Source organism: Panthera uncia, chromosome D4, assembly GCF_023721935.1.
Source record: "Panthera uncia isolate 11264 chromosome D4, Puncia_PCG_1.0, whole genome shotgun sequence".
In the NCBI taxonomy this organism is placed as follows: Eukaryota; Metazoa; Chordata; class Mammalia; order Carnivora; family Felidae; genus Panthera; species Panthera uncia.
The window spans coordinates 50,001,676-50,017,197 of record NC_064807.1 but is presented as its reverse complement, the minus strand read 5'-3'; the positions used below and the strand labels follow the sequence as shown (position 1 = coordinate 50,017,197).

The 15,522-nt window shown below is 34.7% G+C and overlaps 1 protein-coding gene across 10 annotated transcripts in view; it reads left to right on the top strand.

Annotated features, from left to right (window-relative positions):
- The window catches only part of LINGO2 (leucine rich repeat and Ig domain containing 2), a 434,702-nt gene that overhangs the window by 181,657 nt on the left and 237,523 nt on the right, over nucleotides 1-15,522 (top strand). The window contains exon 6 of one of the 10 annotated variants that reach the window (XR_007456517.1): nucleotides 834-1,031. The exons of the other annotated variants lie outside the window; for them this stretch is intronic. The gene's annotated coding sequence lies outside the window, so the exon portion shown is untranslated. Of the gene's footprint in view, nucleotides 1-833; nucleotides 1,032-15,522 lie in introns of those variants that run through there. 10 annotated transcript variants of the gene reach the window in all.

The window sequence follows — 15,522 nt, the reverse complement described above, 5'->3', positions numbered from 1 at the left end:
TTTTCATTTTGTTGAATTTCCTTGTCTTCTGAGTGTAAATGTCAAAAATAATATATCTCTCATAAACACCTTTTAAGTATCTACCTAATGGTAAAGTTATGTCCATTCTTTTTAAATATGTACACTGAAGGATGAACCAAAGACTATTACATACTTAGAATGTAGTTGATAATTGCAAAATGCAAGCTGGAGGGTAGCTGTTTTTTACATTAAAAACATTCACCCTACTTTGTTGATAGTAATTTTGAAAAGCCATTTTCCAGAGGTAAATTAATCCATTACTATGCATTTAATAAATAACAATATACAGCATTTAAGATACATGTACAGGGGCGCCTGGGTGGCTCAGTTGGTTAAGCAACTGACTCTTGATCTCAGCTCACATCATGATCTCAGGGTCATGAGTTTATGCCCTGCATTGGGCTCCATGCTAGGCATGAAGCCTTCTTAAGTTAAAAAATAATAATAATAATTAAAACAAATTAACGTTTGTTTGTTTTTGAGAGAAAGAGAGCGTGAGTGGGAGAGGGGCAGAGAGAGAAGGAGACACAGAACTGGAAACAGGCTCCAGGCTCTGAGCTGTCAGCACAGAGCCTAACGCGGGGCTCGAATTCATGAGTGGTGAGATCATGGCCTGAACTGAAGTCGATGCTTAGCTGACTGAGCCACCCAGGCGCCCCCCAAAAAAAATAATAATTAATTTAATTTAATACGTGTATAATTCTAGGTAATATAATGTCCAGTGATTCCTAGAGATACTTATTTTTATTAAGTATTTGATAAATGGCTACTTATAAACTGAGCTAGGTAATTTTACCTTTATTGACCAACAGAAAAAGAACAGGAAGATAAATGAATGTTCCACAAGTGGCTTCTGCTTCCTTTAAAAAGAGAAAAAACAAACAAACACAGAAAAACCAGGATCCAGGAACTAAAAGAATGTATGTGTTTCTAATAAGCCTCTGTTCTACCACCAGTTGCGATAGATCCTCAGGAAACGAGGCAAAACAAAGGCATGCTGATTCATTTCATTTTGTGTCTGTGTGCTTATCTGTTTATTTTCCTGAAATTCTTTGATCACTCTGGCTTTTCATTTTCCATATTTTTGTGGCTGTATGGACTATTTCTGAAGATTGGCTCAGCACATCAGAATCCCATCCCTACTACCTTGTTAAATTTCCTCTAGAAAAACACAGGGATTCTTAAATAACTATACTCCCTTCCTCTCTTATTGAAGCTTCTCCAACGAAATGAACTCTCTGGGAACTTTCAAATAATGAGGATGACTAATGTTTATGCAGTTTTATAAGCCTGCATGTATATTGGACTATCCAAGATTAGAATCTGTTGAAGTGGATAAGTATCAACACAGCAGTATATCTGCTATGTTTTGCTTAAGAATGTTATTACACAGAACAAAGTTTTGTATACAATGACAGATTCGGGGTGACCATAAATGAAAAATATTATAGAACGAGTGTTAGCTCTCTGTATATTTGGTTTGCCTATTTGGACATATGTGTATGTGTATGTGTATGTGTATGTGTGTGTTAAGATCTAACGCAATAATTTTCTAATTAAATGCTTTCTCTTCTGTGGCAAAGGATTGGTTACAAACAAATTCCTTGATGAACAAATTTCTTCATGTCCTCATTGAAAGTAATTTAGTTCAGCGCTGTCTAATAGAAATGTATGCATTAATAGAAACATTCTATACCTGTGCTGCTCAATATGGTAAAGCTACATGTGGCTTTTGAGTGCTTGAAATGTGGTTAGTGTGACTAAGGATTTGAATTTTCAAATTTTACTTAGATTTTTTTAACTTTAAATTTTAGTTAGTTATCATACAGTGCAATATTACTTAGCCACCAAAAAGAATGAAATCTTAACATTTGCAATGACATAGATGGACCTAGAATATATTATGCTAAGCAAAATAAGTCAATCAAATTTTCTTTAGTTTTAATTAACTTAAATTTAAGTAGCTATTTTTAGAGGCATCTGGATGGCTCACTGAGTTGAGCATCTGACTTCAGCTCAGGTCATGATCTCACGGTTCATGAGTTCCAGCCCCGCATCAAGCTCTGTGCGGACTGAGCCTGGAGCCTGCTTCAGATTCTATGTCTCCCTCTCTCTGCTCCTCCCCTACTCATGCTCTGTCTCTCTCTGTCTCTCAAAAATAAATAAACATTTGATTTTTTTTTTAAATAGCTATTTGTAACTGGTGGCTTCTGTATTGAACAACATAGATCCAGTCAATATATAAATGAGCTTGATGTGATTAAAATCATTATTTTGTATAACGTAGCTGAGTATCTTCAGAGATCCAGACCTAAAGGGGGCCCATAATTCTTTCCCTGAGAGAAACCAGTAATATTAATAAAAGGAACATGTGGGAAGTCATACTAGGTCAGAGTTTAGGCTTTAGAATGTGACAGATAAGTTCGAATTCTGTCTCTGATCCTCACATGCCATGTTACCTTAGAGAAAATGGTCAAATTTCCTTGAGTCCTTATTTTCCAAGTTGTAGGTGGGGCTATTAATAATGAAATTGTGTCTGTAACAGGCTTATCATTCAACACAGAGAAGTAATGATGGTAATTATGACCCTGGTTATGATGGTGTTATCTTCATACAACTGAACTCATTTAATCCTTAAGTCTTTTAAAAATACTATTTTCCATTTCCCCAGTTGGGAAAACTGAAGTTCAGAGTTATTATTTTCAAGATTACTTAACCAGTCCAAAATTTGAATTATAAGTCTAGTTAAAAGCCTATTCTTTTCATTCTGCCACAATTGTCTCTATTGGTAGAACCAATTAGACCTCCAGTTAAAAGTCTAAACTAGTCATTCTCAACTACAAGTATATCACTCTGAAGGTGATATTTAAATCATATTTATTCATAAGAATACTAAACTGAACTTTTAAACGGGAGGAGTGAAGAAAGGGAAGGGAAGGGAAGGGAAGGGAAGGAAAAGGAAAGGAAAGGAAAGGGGAAAGGAAAGGAAAGGAAAGGGAAAGGAAGGGAAAGGAAAGAATAAAGCAAGCAAGAAAAAAGAGAAGTTACTCTTCCAGAATCCATATTTGAGGAATCTACATTTGCTCATTTCTGAGAGAAGGCATGGAGGAGGTGACTGAGAGGGAGAGAAGGGGAATTTCAGAACACATGAATATAAATGAACTATCTTGAGGGTTAAAGCCCTTTCTGGTTCTGCTTACAAATTTCAAGCAGGAAATGCAAGATAAGGGTTGCAGAATATAGATTTCTGTCTTTTAAAAAACAACTCTGTCCATGTCTTTTCATTACCACCATTATGTCCAGCATCAATTAATCAAACTAGTAACTCCTTCCTCCTTGGAGTGGAAATAGAGAGACAAAACTCCGGCCATAAGAGGAGTCAAGTCACTTCTACATTTGACAATGCCAGAAAGACCTTGAAAATATACCTTCAAAATTAGTGTATATATTCTGATACCTGAGTGCTTAAACCTTTTGACAAGTGCTCTCTAGAGATGAGAGTGATTTATGTTATAATTCAGTGCCAGGAAATAAAGTTGCCTTCAAACTCCAGAGATGGAATTGACATTTTTCTTGGTAAATCCAAGAAATCTAGGTCATGATTCCTAACTGATAAATAACTGACCCTTGATGGGCTATAGTAATTAATTACAAGAGCTTGAAAAATCTATGTTTGTTAGTCCATGATTGGCAGACTGAATAAATAAACATTATGTATCCTGCACATATTTGTCACAATTTGTAAAATTTATGTATTTAAATTCACATCGGTTAATATACAGTGTAGTATTGGTTTCAGGAGTAGAACCCAGTGATTCATCACTTACATATAACACCCAGTGCTCACCCCAACAAGTGCCCTCCTTAATGCTCATCACCCATTTATGCCACCCGCATCAATTCTGTTTGTTCCCTGTATTTAAGAGTCTCTTATGGTTTGCCTCCCTCTCTGTTTTTATTTTATTTTTCCTTCAATTCCCCTATGTTCATCTGTTGTGTTTCTTAAATTCCACCTATGAATAAAATCATATGATGTTTGTCTTTCTCTATTTCACTAAGCATAATACACTCTAGTTTCATGCACATTGTTGCAAATGGCAAGATTTGGTTCTTTTTGATCACCAGGTAGTATTCTATTGTGTGTGTGTGTGTGTGTGTGTGTGTGTATGGTATATGTATATATGTATATATATATGGTATATGTATATATATGTATATATATACATACATACATACACACAGTATTCTATTGTGTGTGTATATATATATATATATATGTATATATATATATATATATATATCAAAAAATTGCTAGAACTGATATGTGAATTCAGCAAAGTCACAGGATATAAAATCAACATACAGAAATCATTTACATTTTATATACCAATAATGAAACAATAGAAAGAGAAATCAAGGAATTGATCCCATTTGTACTTGCACCAATAAAAACACGTAAGATACCTGGGAATAAACCTAACCAAAGATGTAAAAGATCTGTATGCTGAAAACCATAGAAAACTTATGAAAGAAATTGAAGAAGACACAAAGAAATGGAAAAACATTCCATGCTCACAGATTAGAGGAACAAATATTGTTAAAATATTGATACTACCCAAAACAATCTACATATTCAATGCAATCTCTATCAAAATAACACCAGCATTCTTCACAGAGCTAGAACAAACAGTCCTAAAATTTGTATGGAACCAGAAAAGACGCCGAACAGCTAAAGCAATCTTGAAAAGGAAAACCAAAGCTGGAGGCATCACAATTTTAGACTTCAAGCTGCATTACAAAGCTCTAATTATCAAGACAGTATGGTAATTACACAAAAACAGACACATAGATCAATGGAAAAGAATAGAGAACCCAGAAATGGACCCACAAATGGCCAACTACTCTTCAACAAAACAGGAAAGTGTATCCAATGGGGAAAAAAAAGTCTCTTCAGCAAGTGGTGGTGGGAAAACTGAACAATGACATGAAGAAGACTGAAACTGGACCACTTTCTTACACCATACACAAAAATAAATTCAAAATGGATGAAAGACCTAAATGTGAGACAGGAAGCCATCAAAACCCTAGAGGAGAAAAGAAGAAAGAATCTCTTTGGCCTTAGCCACAGCAGCTTCTGACTCAACATGTCTCCAGAGGTAAGGGAAACAAAAGTAAAAATGAACTATTGGGACCTCATCAAAATAAAAAACTTCTGCACAGCAAAGGAAGCAATCAACAAAACTAAAAGGCAACCGATGGAATAGGAGAAGATATTTGTAAATGACATATCAGATAAAGGTTAGTATCCAAAATCTATAAAGAATTTACCAAAGCCAACACCCCTCCACCCCCCCAAAAAAAATCATCCAGCAAAGAAATGAAATGGGCAGAAGATATGAAGACACTTTTCCCAAGAAGACATCCAGATGACTGACATGCACATGAAAAGATGCTCACCATCACTCATCATCAGAGAAATACAAATCAAAGCAAAACAAAACAAATCAGAGAAATACAAAACAAATGAGATATCACCTCACACCTGTCAAAATGACTAAAATTAACAACTTAGAAAACAGCAGATGTTAGTAAGGATGTGGAGAAAAGGGACCCCTTTTGCACTGCTGGTGGGAATGCAAATTTGTGCAGCCACTCAGGGAAACAATATGGAGGTTCCTGAAAAAATTAAAAATAGAATTACCCTGTGACTCAGCAATTGCATTACTAGGTATTTATCCAAAGGATATAAGAATGTTGATACGAAGGGGCACATGCACCTCAATGTTCATAGCAGCACTATTTGTTACAACTTAGTATTTTTATTTTTAATAAACTTTTTATTTATTTTGAGAGAGAGAGAGATAGAGAGAGAGAGAAAGTGGAGGGGGAGGGAGAGGCAGAGAGAGGGAGAAAGAATCCCAAGCAGGTTTTGCACGGTCAGCACAGAGCCCTATGTGGAGCTCAAACTCACGAATCATGAGATGATGACCTAAGCTGAAGTCAGACGCTTAACTGACTGAACCACCCAGGTGCCCCATGTTACAACTTGTTAAAAGCTTAGAGATGTGGTTTGATTAGGAAAATAGATATTGATTTAAAACAAGAATTCAGAATGCTTATAAAATTATGCATCTTCTCACTTAACTTATATAAGAAATACTAATAATAGCATCATGAGGGAATCCTCATCATTAAGAATTTGGTTTGAATAGTAGACTTTTAGGCTAAAGCTCAGTTCTTGGCTCTATTAGACATTCCTGGTAGCTTCCTGAGGATGATGCTCCTTTCTTGGTTATATGATCTTTACACTTACATTTGGAATTCCTGTCTTACTGGATAGAAGTTGCATGAAGAAATTAATTTTAAAAACATAGTATTTCCCCCAAAACCACAAAGTATCCATAGAATCCATCAGAGGGTAGATGTGAGAACAACGTTCATAGAACTGTAGCAGTTTTGCAGCTGGTTATTCTGTTCTCTACACAAATTCTACATAAGTGTGGAAGCTTTTGATTCAGCCGTATTAAGCATACACAGCAGATTTTCCATTTAAAGTAATATAATTACATTTTTAGAAGAGTTACAAAACTTGCTATTAATTGTAATATTATAAAAATATCACTTGTGCCATCTCCTGTCTTGTTAGCTCAAATGAATAGCATCTAGTATAAAGAAAACAAGTTGTTTACTTTTTTTATTCTTCAGGCTAAAAAGTTTCTCTGTGTTAACATTACCACATTAACCTGACTTTAATGATAGAAAATGACAAAATTCCCAATTACTCTATCAGGTTCTGTTTTACAAATCTGTGGTCCAGGGACTACCGAAGCATGAAGAAATTGTTCAATATATTTGTCTTGAACACTATTAATTTAAAATCCACTGATTCACAATAATTAAAAAACTACCAAAAAACGAAAGTCCAGGACCCAGATGGATTCACAAGTGAATTCTATCAAACATGTAAAGAGGAATTAATACCTATTCTCCTCAAACTATTCCCAAAAGATAGAAGAGGAAGGAAAGCTTCCAAATACATTCCAGAAGGCCAGCATTACCCTGATCCCAAAACCAGACAAAGACACCACAAAAGCAGAAGACTACAGGTCAATATCCCTGATGAACGTAGATGCAAAAATTCTCTACAAAATACTGACAAACTACATTCAACAATACATTAAAAGGATCATTGAAAGAGAAAATAAGAAAATAATTCCATTTACAATTGCACCAAAAAGAGTAAAACACCTAGGAATAAACTTAACCAAGGAGATAAAAGACCTGTACTCTGAACTATAAAACACTGATGAAAGAAATTGAAGATAAACAAATGGAAAGATGCCTCATGCTCATGGATGGGAAAAATTAATATTGTTAAAATATCCATACTGTTAAAAGCAATCTGCAGTTTCAAAGCAATGTGTGTCAAAATACCAACAGCATTTTTCACATACTAGAACAAATAATACTAAAATTTGTATGGAACCACAAAAGACCTCAAATACCCAAAGCAATCCTGAGAAAGAAGAACAAAGCAGGAGGTATCACAATTCCAGATTTCAAGTTATATTTCAAAGCTGCGGTGATTAAAACAGTAAGGTACTGGCACACAAATATACTCTACACATAGATCAGTGGAACAGAATAAAGAGTCCAGAGATAAATTGATCACATTTATATGATCAATTAACTTATGATAAAGGAGGCAAGAATATATAATGGGGGAAAATCATCTCAATAAATGGTGCTGGGAAAACTGGACTGCTACATGCAAAAGAATGGAGCTGGACCACATTCTAACACCATACATTAAAAAAAATGGATTAAAGACCTAAATGTGAGACCTGAGGCCATAAATATCCTAACATAGAGTATAGGCACCAAGTTCTCTGACATCAGCAGTAACATTTTTCTAGATATGTCTTTTCAGACAAGGGAAGCACAAGTAAAAATAAACTCTTGGGACTACATCAGAATAAAAAGCTTTTGCATAGTGAGGGAAACCATCAATGAATCCATAAAGCACCTACTGAATGGGTGAAAGTATTTGCAAATGATATTTTGCAAATGATATAGTTGATAAGGAGTTAATATCCAAAATACATAAAGAACTTCTACTACTCAACACCAAAAAAAAAAAAAAAACAAAAAACAAAAAACAAAAAAAACCAGCCTGATTTAAAAATGGGCAGAGAAACTGAATAGACATATTTCCAAAGAAGATATACAGATGGCCAGCAGACACATGAAATGATGTTCAACATAACTAATCATTAAGGAAATGCAAATCAAAACCATGATGAGATATCACCTCACACCTGTTAGAATGACTATGATCAAAAAGACAAGAGATCACAAGTGTTGGTGAAGATGTGTAGATAAAGGAACCCTCATGAACTGTTGATGGGAATGTAAATTGGTGCAACCATTGTAGGAAACAGTATGGACATTCTTCAAAAAATTAAAAATAGAAATATCATAGAATCCAATAATTCCAATACTGGGTACTTACCCAAAGAAAACAACAATATTAATTCAAAAAGGCATATGCGCCCTATGTTTATTGCAGCATTATTTACAAGAGCCAAGTTATGAAAGCAACCTAAGTGTACATTGATAGATGAGTGGGAAGAGAAGATGTCACACACACACACACACACACACACACACACACACACACTCAGGAATACTATGCAGCCATAAACAAGGTTGCAACAAATGGATAGACATAGAGGATAATATGCTAAGTGAAATAGGTCAGACAGAGAAAGACAAATACAATTAGATGTCACTCATATGTGGAACTAAAGTAACAAAACAAATAAATAAGAAAACAAAAGGCAGAATCCAACCTATACATACAAAGAACAAAATGGATATCAGAGGGACAGGGGGGTGGGAAGATGGGCAAAAGGGGTGAAGGGGAGTGGTAGATTCAGACTTCCAGTTATGGAATGAATAAGTCATGGGAATAAAAGGCACAGCATAGGGAATATAGTCAATGATACTGTCATAGAGTTGTATGGTGACACATGGTATCTACACTTGTGCTGAGCACAGCATAATAGAGAGAGAAATTGTTTCACTGTGTTGTACACCTGTAACATTGTGTGCCAACTATACTCAAATAAAAAAACAATAAAATAGAATAAAATCTGATTCAGCGCCTTAAGTCACTGAGAAGCATGGTTAGAGCTGTAGCCACTACCAAGAACCCATTAGGAATTGGGAAAACATTGAAATAACTAGGCTCGGAGTTTAACACAACCAAGTCAATGTGATTTACTCATGCCACAAAGAACACAGGTTGTTTTTGCCTTGAAAGAGTGAAAGAAATTCATTCAGGATTTTGCTTGTTTGCATTGAAATGGCTTTAGAGCAAGCAAATTGGAGGTTCTTTTAAATTATTTATGCCTATAGCCCTAAAGCTAAGAAGATAAGTTGTTAGAATTTTTTATTTTTGTGTGAGTAGTTTCACAGCTTGTCTTCCCATGTTTATAAGCCTGGAAGGGTGAATCTGTTTTCTTATCTGTTTAAATAAAATATAAAATACACTGAGAAAGGTGTTCATTTCCTAAAATATTACCAGTTGCTGGTTAACAACACCATACTATTCATTCCACCACACTCCTAAGATCCTCTAGAATACTTCTGATTTCCTGCAGATGCATTCTTTCAAAATGGGGAATTTATTAGCTATATACTTATCCTTTAAGTTCCTTTAAGAGATATTTTTATCTCCTCAAACTAGCTCAGTGCTCACTCATACTTCAAAATATTTTTATTAAACTGAACTATTACTAAAGGTGATTTGATGTTTATACTTCCATTAAGATAAATCCACAAGTCAGGAAAAAGAATTCTTTTTAAGACCAACAGACAATAGATCCTGATTTTTGTTTTAGAATATATGGCCACTGTAACCAGAGAGTACCAACAGGGTTGTAAGACTAATTGCAGTATGAACAGAATTCCCAAAGGAAACTAAAGCTAGGTTCTGTTAGAAAGTGTTCATAAAATTTATGTGTTCAATACAGATAAATCCAACTAACAGAGTAAGACAGAAAGAATGATGTGTACAATGAATCTAACAGAATGTTTCCACCACCAAACCCAGGTATCACATATATCAGATGTTCAATATATGTTTGATGTATGAAAATCTCTAATGTTAAAACTAAAGCCAATATCATCATAAAATGTTTAGAGGGTGGATCAACAAAATCCATGAGAGGGTGCTTTAAAAAAAATCTAGAAAGAACATGGGAGATTGCATGCACAATTTCATAACTGCTTTCAAGATTACACATGCTTATTCTAGAGATTTTTCTCTGTGTGATAAATGGATGAAAAAGAAATATGGCATATGGAATGCATGCATTATCTCTACTTCTCTCCTGAAACTTCATTAATTTAGCTATACAGGAATACACCCAGAAATGACAATGAGGAAAGAAGAGGTCACAGCAGAGAAGTGGTATCAATGAAATGATGGGAAATAGAAATTAAATAGCCACATGCTAAGGACTTGGCAAAGCAGAGGAGCTGGAAGTCTAAATGTCAGCAGAGAGTGAAGCAGGTGTGAAGTGAGGTGATTCAGGTTGTATATCCCCCAGATGCTTGGAAGTTATAGACGTCATGTGCTATGAAGACATGGAGAAAGCTGAGATTGAAGATGAAGTCTTGTTTCAAAGACTATACGAAAATTAGAAGCCCAGATCTGTTCACCCATCCAAAATAGTTTGGGAGCTTTATTTTTTATAGAAATTAAATTAAGAAGGCTCTGTAGTCCAGGAAACCATATACAATAAAGAGAAGGGACCATTCTGAATGCAGGGAATTAGAAATAACTGTGACTCTCCCTCCAAAACCCACTGTGCCCTCGCCAAACTTTTCCCTTAGCCCACCCCCACCAGAACTTTGCAATAAGGCTTATAATTCCAATCTCTTCTTATCTCCTTAAATATGAGATTGGAAAATTATTCTCTAGAGATATGGGCAATGAATAAAGAAGATCCACCACAAGATGCATTGCTGTAAAATACTTTAAATGACTTTCAAAATATTATTATTTGTATCAAAATATTAAGGATTACATATGATTCCTCCTGGGGTGCTGATGGAGTAAGGGACAATAGTTTTGGCCCTGAGGCTTATAGTCATTTTTAATGTCAAAACTAAAAATTGTAAACATAAAGTCTGTTTTGAATGCATTTGGAATATGAATTGGCAATTGTATATTTATAACCTTGAAACATTCTTAGGCGCAACTGTAAGCATTCCAGCATTAGCTTTAACAAAAAATAAATCAGCCACAGAATAATGGACACTGGTGGACAAAATAATGGTCTAGTACTTGTGTAGAAAGAGCTATGTTTGGAGATCAAATTGGAAAGTAGATCTACCTGGTAGCATTCATGTAAGCCAAAAAGCAGGCCTTGAATTTCCAATCTACTTATGCACAAATGCATAGAAATATTATCTGGGCCCCATGAGGACATAAGCAAAAGCCAAGTTTAATAAAGAAAGGAAAGGAAAGGAAAGAAAAGAAAAAAAAGAAAAGAAAAGAGAAAAAAGAAAGAAAGAAAAAGGAGGGAAGGAAGGAAGGAAGGAAGGAAGAAAAAACAACTCAAGTTTCTCCTTCAGTTCTTAAAATACTGGCAGACCCTGAAAGCCTATTTTTGGAATTAAGCATAGATAATTATTTTTAGGCATGGAATCAACAGCTCATGTCTTCAGATTCAGAGGTTTCCAAAATTGGTTTATGGACTTTTCTCTTGGGCTCCTATAACTCATATTCCAGAGCTGAGATATATACATAAACTTAAAATATGGGAATCTCTATTAGCTTTTTAATGAATCAGAATGGGGATTGAGAAAAATAAAGATAATTTAGAATGGAGATCTTTTTTTGTTCTTAGATTGAATATGAGAGTAGAGAGTTATTTCTCCTAATGAGAAATTTATTGGTCAGTTTTATATTTTATTTTCATGACAAATGCCTGTTTATCATAAGAAATCATGCAAGTCTTTAAGAAAAGAATAAAACATTAAGAAAGACTTTTAAAGGCATTAATTAGCTTACCTGAAATCTTTATAAATTCTTTACAATTTATGTAAAGCAACAAAAAGATATGAAATTGGTATTTAAGAATCCTAAATGATATTAACTGGTCTAAATCTTCTTACCAAGCTGTGATTATTCCAGTTGACTAGTTTACAGTTGGAAATTGGGAAATAATTACATTTGACATGAATTTCAATGGTAACCTTTCTTTGAATGCCAGTTATTTATAGGTAATCATATTAAAAAGAACTGTATTTAGATAGAGTGAAAAATTATCATAGAAATGTTACCAATAGTGGCAAATACATAATATATGAGACTTAAATCAGACCATGTGATTAAAATTTTAATTTTTGATGGTGTAACTTTTAAGAATTTTTCATATATTTATCAGTGAAAATAAGATAGAGAAATATTTTTTTATCTGTATCCCAAAGGGTACACCTAATGTGTCTGAAGTTGATTAATATTTCTGGTCTAAAGTGAAAATACATAGTTGGATCTTACATGAACAAAAATTATCAAAATGTGCAAAAATAGTTGGATTTGCATGACTACCATGCTGGCAGAAATGAGTAAATTAGCCATTGAATCAGTCAGTAGTAATCTATAAGGTATTTCAATAATTCATTTAAACTAGTGCATAGAAGATTCCTTGTAAGAAAGCTGTAGAAGGAAGTGCATTTCATCGTTCTGATCTTAATGTATTAATGCTTCAGATTGTCAATACTGGTTTGTTGTTGACTTCTCAAATTTCTCAAAATATAAAGTTTTTGTGACTTACGTATTTTGAAGAGATAATATTTTACTAATATATGGAAATATACTTATTGGTTAAATGTGCAAATTCCAGAGATATTCTAATTGGATATTACAGAAAACCAGAGGCAAAAAAAAAAAAAAAAATTAAATAGTTGCTATCAAGTGGTGATCTTTATCCCCAGACAGATTGCCTTTAGCAATGATTTCTTTTGAAAACTTGGATGGTAGAGACTGAAATGTGTCTTAAAATGACTGGCATTTTCATCAAACAAATAACGCTGTTTAAAAGCCTTACACTTAGGGGTGCTGAGGTGGCTTAGTTAGTTAAGTGTTGGACTTCAGTTCAGGTCGTAATCTCACAGTCAGTGAGTTCAAGCCCTGCACTGGGCTCTGTGCTGAAGGCTCAGAGCCTGGAGCCTGCTTCAAATTCTATGTCTCCCTCTCTCTCTGCCCCTCCCCCACTCACACTCTGTCCGTCTCTCTCTCTGTCTCTCAAAAATAAATAATTTTTAAAAAAAATTTTAAGCTTTATACTTAGTACCAAACTGGGAATTTTCATATTTTTATGTTTGATTTCAATATTATTAAGTTTATAGAACTCACATCACTCTTGGAGATGTCTTCTAAAAATTCTGCTGGTTACTCAGAGAAGGCTTTCTAGAGTAACTTCTTTTTATGTGATCACTACACTCAAATACCTTACTTTCAGCTTTATAGATCAAGCAGTCAATTACAGTTATAGTCAGAGATTATCCAGCACAAGAAATATGGCTTGACATACTGAAATTCATAAGATATAGATACTTAAACCAAATTCCAGTGTATTTATTTATAAAGACTGTCTGGTGACCTGAGCTATAGTATCGATTTCAATGGAAGTCAGGGTATCTGAGAAGTTAACATTTTAGACTGCACTTCTTTGCTGAGCTTGGACTCAATAAAAAATTATATATATATATATATATATATATATATATATATATGGTTTATTTCTTCTGGACAATGAGGAGGACTAATGAATCATCTACACTTCATCAGAGAGTACAACTCTCTAGTGACTAGAATATTCTTGCCACCAAAATAAATGATTCCCTACCTGGTCGAAAGTGGTAAATATTGCCATTTTTTTCTCTTCATTTTTCTTTTAATTGAGTAGTATTCATTCAATAACTAGTTAAGTATGTTAATTTAATGGGTTAAATTAAAATGAGTTCAGTTTAATAACTAGTTAAGTAACTTAAAATATGATGTTCAAGGTAGACAGGCTTCTGTTTTCAAACAGTTAACATACTAGTTAGAGATCACAGAAAAACCAAAGATGTAGTAGATTAAATAGATTACTATCAGGTGGTGTTGGGTGTTGTGGAGGAATAAATATGAAGATGATCATACGACCAAGAATAAAGGATTGCTATAGGTCAGGGAAGGCATCTCTGCCAATGTGCCATTAGGGCTAAAATCCGCAGGACAGGTAGGATCCAGATGTGAGTATCTGGAGAAAGGAATTCCAGGGAAAAAGGCCAACGAAACAAACATGCATGTCGGAAAAGGAAACATTTGGGTAAGAGATATTCATTCCTGACTCTACACATGTGATCATCAAGTTATGTCAACATGCTATTAAAACCCAAATATTTCTGACTGCCTGCTTGTGAGTTAAATTTAAATCAGATATAAACCCCAAAAGATGGGGTCTTTGTCATTTCTGTGTCCCCCATTACCTAGAACAGAGTCAGCTATGGCTTTGGGATTGCAAACTTAACACATATTGTTGAGGTGCATTAATGGTCACATATCAAGGTCATTCCTTATAATTCAGTAGCAATATCCTTTCACAAAATTACACAAAGGACCAGTCTACTGGGCCCATTCTCTACACAACTGACACCTGATTTTGACACTGACATATGCCCTTTAAACTCAGGGGGGAAAGTCCCCATAATTCACATGAACCCCAAGCATTTAGATAGCTAAGGAAGCTAGTACCCATTTTTGCCTTGAAACAGTTCTCAAAAATTTCCGAAGACCCACTTCTTTACAATTCCAATAGTTTCTTCTCTGTTTTCAGGTGAAAGAAGCAGTTCTTTGATATCGTTTACAGAGGTGCCAGTTAAGACCACTTATTGAAAAAGGAAAAAAAAAAGTTAACATTAAATACAAAAGTTCTCCTGGAGAGAGTTCCATTTTAAATAAGCAATTAATCTCTTTAATACTTTTTGGTTTGAAACCTAGGGGGCTCCCCAGGGTGAGGATGGTTGATCTGTCCCTACCCATAGCTTGTAAAGAGAAATTTGAATGTGACCCCAAACATGGAGAGCAAGGAGAGACAAAAGCAAGAAGCCACTCCACATTGGTAGGTGGCAGTTTTAATAAGCAAGGAAATTTACTTGCAAGGCTTGTCTTAGGTAGCTGTAAGATGAATAGCTCTCCACCCCCAGCCACCTGATTCTTAAATGTTTATACAGAGGCTTTAATGGGTTCATGAGTTCAGTTATGTGTACCATCCAGATGGTCTCAAAAACACATTACTATTTCAAGGTTGTGTCCTTGAAGTGGCTCCGGCTAGGGAAACAGTGGGCAAAATATACATTCCAAGGACAGGGGAGGGGGTGGGGAGCTTTCAATTGTCTGAGTCTGGCTCTTAGGTCAACCAGTAGGCCTATCCTCTCAAT